General features: G+C 42.3%; 1 pseudogene; it reads right to left on the bottom strand.

Moving 5' to 3' along the window:
* Positions 1-1,319: 1,319 nt before the first annotated feature.
* On the bottom strand, positions 1,320-5,412 carry LOC148007996 (uncharacterized; annotated as a pseudogene).
* Positions 5,413-5,708: the final 296 nt, after the last annotated feature.

The raw sequence follows: 5,708 nt of genomic DNA, 5'->3' as shown, positions 1-5,708 counted from the left end.
TGGATGCTATTGTAGTCCATGCCAAGCTTTCCTAACACCAATCATGCATCATCATGGGACTCAAGTATCGTGTTTCTAGGTGACAATATGTGATATTTTAGCAACTTGAAAATAAAAGAACAAGTACCTTGAAGAGCATAAAAATCAATTTATAATGGATTCAAAAATAAAGGAGCATAGTGTGTACCTAAACAACTCAATTACACTTGCATCACTCCACCCGTACTTTGCATGTACACTTAGGAGTGCAAGAAGCATTTTTAAGTGAGATACTCGACACCCATCACAGAATGGTATGGACGCTTTTTCTCATAGTGGATTAGATGACTCAACATTCACATGTAGTAATGTATCAATCATTGTCTCTATCTTAGGCTCCAAGATTAGCAAAAGGTCCAAAAGGTCCACCATCTCCTCTAATATCAAGGGTGGAGTCTATAGTGTACCCTCCAATGGGTTTATCAGCTCAGGTAGTAGCACTACTAGCCATTGGGGGCTATGTGAGGGGATTAAAATATTCAAGCATCACTTATACAATGACAAGGTTGTCACATAGGTGACTTTGTCATTGTATAAGCGACATAATTTTTTTTAAAAAAAAACTTGCCATTGCATAAGCGAATTGTGAAAATGACTCAAAGAGCGACATTTACACATTGCTTTGTGTTGCTTAAGCGACGATACTTTTCATCGCTTAAGCGACGCAACAAATTCGTCTCCCCAACCGCAAGAGATCATTACCTTGTTTTGTATAAGAGCATTTCAAAAAGCACAGATGGAGAGTGCACGAGATGATAGAGACAAAGATAGCAAGAGGGAGCCACAACGACAAAGCGACGAACTGCTAGTTCACCGAGAGAGGGAGCCATAGTAAGAAGCTGCCACTTTAGGTGCTTCTCTTTTTTCAACATCTTTTGATGCAGACTCAAGGAAAATTGCAAACCAATACCGCCATCTTTGAGGTCACTACCACCATACTTGAGAAAGGCCTCCCACTTTGGCTTATGAGCATTCTTTAGGAACAACAACTTTAGCCTCTTCTTCACACTAATATACAACATGTTGGCCACATTCGGGCCTTCCAACATTAGCTTGGGATTATAGAACATCAAATGCATGCAATATCTTGATATCCCAATATTCACAATCACATCCATATCTTGGGCATGTCCCCCATAAACAAATGAATGTAGAAGATGGAGTTCAAAGACAAACGTAAGAAGATGCTGACGGTTGACTGCATTAGCTAAGAAGAGACAATAAAAGAGAGAGAGAGAGAGAGAGAGAGAGAGAGAGAGAGAGCATGTAAGAGAGAGAGCTCCCCTCCTTTGGCTAGCCACTCGGTATGTGGATTAGCATCCTCTAAAGAATAGACAATGTGCATTAGAATGTCTAGCCACACATTTGCAAGAAGTTGCCACTTTAGGTAATTCTCTTGTTTCGACATCTTTTGATGCAGACTCAGGGCGAATTGCAAACTAATACCGCCATATTCGAGATCATCGCCACCATACTCGAGAAAGGCCTCCCACATGAGCATTCTTTAGGAACGACAACTTTAGCCTCTACTTCACACTAGTATACAACACGTTGGCCACATCTGGGTCTTCCAACATTAGCTTAGGCTTCTTGAGCATCAAATGCATGCAATACCTTGTCAATATCCCTATGTTCACAATCACATCCATATCTCGAGCATGTCCCCCATAAATAGATGAATGTACAAGATGGAGTTCGAAGACACATGTTTGTAGATGGCATCTCACAAGAACATCTTGCAAGCCTTCATCCTCATCAAAAGGAACATTATATATGTTCTTTAATATTTCGCTCCTTAGCTGCCCTAGATCCTTGAATCCGTCGAGAACTTTGTATCTTGCAACCATCTTATGGATCAAGTGATCTTGCAGCTTCTCCATGTCAACTTGTGCAAAGAGATTAGTGATCTCCAATTGTAAGGTTTGCACCTCACACAATTTATCAATTTGAAACTGAGTCAGGTAATGCCATCTGACAAGATTCAAGGCGTCCACCAGAATGAGAAGAGGTGCCCAAGTTTGAAATTCTAATGAGTGCTCTTGGGCTTCTCCACAAATCTAAATGCACATGCGATTGCTCGCTGATTGATAAGATGTAACTGCCTTCATCTCTGTTGGAAATGATTGCTTGTACTATCCTTGATGGCGTGTCCCATTTTCAGGTGCTTATAATGAACATGGTTTCTTGAGCTACCTGAAATGCCAGCCAGACGGCCCTTTGTAATGTACTTGGATTCCATCCAAACTCTCAACCAATTGAACCTCACAATCTTGTGAATTTGCAGAAACTCAATTAATAGGGCAACAATTACCAACATGTGTGCTAAATCGATTTTTAATGGAAGCTCTATTGGTTTATGCCGAGCCTTATGAGCTCCATTGTAGCAATTCCTATTCCTTGTTACAATCTGCCAGCAGTAGCTTTGCTGCACGCACCATTAAACAAAAAGCTAAGCTCAAGATCGATCATCTTCCTAATTTGATCGAAATTCAGACTAAACGAGACGTTTCGTGCTGTCAACTAATCATCAATTCTTTGGTGGATACGTAGATTGGTAAGGTGTCTTTGTAAAAGATTCAAGAGAGCATATGCCAAGCATACATGCTCAACAACATCATGACCTAGAAGCCTAAGGAGGATTTGGCATTGCTTCACATCCTGAAACGTTACCACAGTATCTGGGCCTTGCACTTCAGCTTTTGAATGCTTGTAAAATTGGTACCAGTCACGCAATGTGTGTGTGTGTGTTCAAGTGGATATTGCCAGAGCATTCGATACGATTCGATGGGATTTCGTTTCCCAGACCATGCATAAATTAGGCTTTGGCCTTTAAATGGTGGATATTGTATATTGGTTGTATGGGGATGCCTCCTCTCAATGTCTTCTTGATTGTGAGATTACATCGCCATGGACTTTGGGATGTTCTAGTCACCAAGATTGCCCTTTAAGTGCATTATTTTATGCTATTGCGACCCATCCGTTATTGCTATACTTGGATAAACTTTTGCATGACGGAACCTTACATGGGTTGAAAATTCCCGGACTTCCTCATTCCTTCTTGGAGCAAGCATAAGCTAATGACTCTTTCTTTATGCTTGAAAATGATCCCATGGTTCTTCGTACATTAATGGATACTCTCCCTCAGTTTGGACAAGCACCTGGGTTACATGTTACCGTTGCTAAATCTAAATTACTACCTCTGAAGGCTTGTGACTGGCATTCTCTTTTATGGTTGGGCTAGATTGTGATGCCAAATGAGGTTGTTAGACATTTGGGATACCCGATTGGTTAGCACATGTCCATGAGGCAAAAAATTCACTGGGTCATGGATAAGCTTCGATCTAAAATGCGCTATTGGAAATTGTCCACATGACCGTTTCATGTTAGATTGGGAATTGTCCAATCTATTGTTATGACCTACATTCAGTTTTATTTTCCATTGATATCCTGGACTAAAGTGGCCATCTCTACCTTCATGTCGCAAGCAATGGATTTGTTATGGAAAACTCAACCAAAGTGCAAAGCTTTATGTTTGCTGAAAGAAACTTTGGTTTGTACACCAAAAATGCATGGGGGATAGAATATTCTCAATATTCATTATCATGTACTTGCAAGAAAAGTTACTTTGATGCTTATGTTCTTTGAACAATCCCAACCATGGACGCTTATATTGGCTACCATGTGCACTTCCATGAGAACGAAAGCTTATGGACATTGGATTACATATCAATGGGAGGTTTTGATGGGCAGATTTGAAGGTAAAATTCCTGGTTGCCCGTTTTCTAATATGCCTCTTCAAGATTGGAAAGAAGTTCTTTCACAAACACATTGGTTGGCAAGGCCTCCAGCCTTCGAGAACTCTTTGCTCAAAGAAAGTATACATTGGTTTGCTGTTTTTTCTCAACTATTGGCAATTATTGAACCCATTAAGGCTTACAATTTGGATGCAAAAGGTCATGTCATGTCATTCCCTGTTGTATGCAGACTCTCACTTGGAATGCATCATAGGTCGATTTGGGAAAAAATACAAAATTTACTGGCCCCTTTTCAACCAGTTCCTTCTCTTGAGGTATCCATTAGACTTGAAGATTGACAGATACATCCTAATTCTCTTATATGCCTTCTTTAGAGGAAGAACAAGAAAAATATGGGGTTTTGGTGGTGGAAACATGAGCCTTCAACCAGTTCAAGTTTCGGCATATCTTCAGCCTAGAAGATGTGATCATTGAAGAGCGGTCCGTGAGACAGATCATCAAGCAATGCAATCTATAGAAATACATGGAAGCAGTAAGCCAGGGGTGGACTATTTCCACAGTGCAAAGTTCCTAAGGACTTTCCACAGGAACCGCGGCACTGTAACTATGCATGAGGGAGAGGAAACCTGTTAGGTGCAGATTGAATTGACACCAGAGGTGGTGGAAAAGGCATTGGGCTTGGCAAACAAAGTAGAGATGAAGCCAAAAAGAGATATATATGCCTTGCTAGGAATGGACAAGGTAAAAGTCCACACCAACGACGGCATCAGCTTGGCGGATATCCCTAACCCCAAAATCCAACTCCAAGCCAAAAATGGTGCATGCATCGTTTTCTAGTCAAAGATACAACACCATCATGAGCCGCATTAACGTCTCCCTACTAGAGAGGGTCGCAGCAAGGTCACTGGATAAAGTGAACCTCAATGGTTTTGTGAGAAATACCATTGAGACCTCAACAAAAGCCTTGGCAACAGGAGGACAGATTGCCGGAGGAGAATCTACCACCACCAAAGCTAAAAGGAAAGCATCGTTTTCAAAGGCTCCAACCGTTGGATTCGGAGGGGTCCTCACCGTGATCATTAGGGAAGCCTTGGGACAAGGGCAAGAAGAAGGAGGAGAAGGGGTGGATGAAACACGAAGCAGGTCGCCACCTCACCAAGAACAAGAGGCGCAGTCTAGTGAAAGGACACTGAGTGAGGAAGAAGAAGACATCAAACAACAAGAGCAACTTAGCGGAGGAAAGGCTAAGAAGACAAATAAGAAAATTACACAAGAACAACAGGAAGAGGAGAGGAGGAAACATGAAAAGACAGACTTGCAAAAAGCCCACAAAGAGTCCACAAAGGACGAGGAAGAAAGAAAGAGAAAGTAGGAAGAGGAGGAGGAGGAGTTGAGAAAAAAGGAGGAGGAAGACATAACCCTCGCCACGTGCAAGTCCATTGAGCAGCAGTCCATGCATGATGAGCCAGAACATGCGAGCTCAATCAAAAATGAAGGGCCGAGCTCAAGCGCCCAGGTGCTAGAATTTGTGCCACACCTGTAGTGTAAGAAGGGGCAAGGGAAAGGCCCCAATCACCCCTATTCCCACTCTCTTGACACCCGCCATCACCACCGCCATCTCCACTCCCAGTTCTATGACCTAGGTGGACACCAGCAACCTAATGGCTTGGGTCCAATACTTTGAATAAAGAAATGGGACAAGAAGCACGAGAAGGAACCCCACTTGTAGGAACTAAAAGGCCGGTTGTGGCAGATGCCGAGTCAAGGAAAGACCCTAAGAGGAAAAAGGTGGTAGGCTCTACAACCTCCATCCCTACAACAGAGAGGCCACCCAAAGAATACAACGAGTATGTCAAGGAGCTCCTCTCTCAATTAGAGACAGCCAAGGAGGAGAAGAGAACCACGATAGTAGAG

Source organism: Lygodium microphyllum, unplaced genomic scaffold (genome assembly GCF_053477565.2).
Source record: "Lygodium microphyllum isolate KBCC unplaced genomic scaffold, Lygodium_microphyllum_v1.1.10 scaffold_653, whole genome shotgun sequence".
Lineage (NCBI taxonomy): Eukaryota > Viridiplantae > Streptophyta > Polypodiopsida > Schizaeales > Lygodiaceae > Lygodium > Lygodium microphyllum.
The sequence above is the reverse complement of the archived record's forward strand: the minus strand, read 5'-3'. Positions and strand labels throughout refer to the sequence as shown.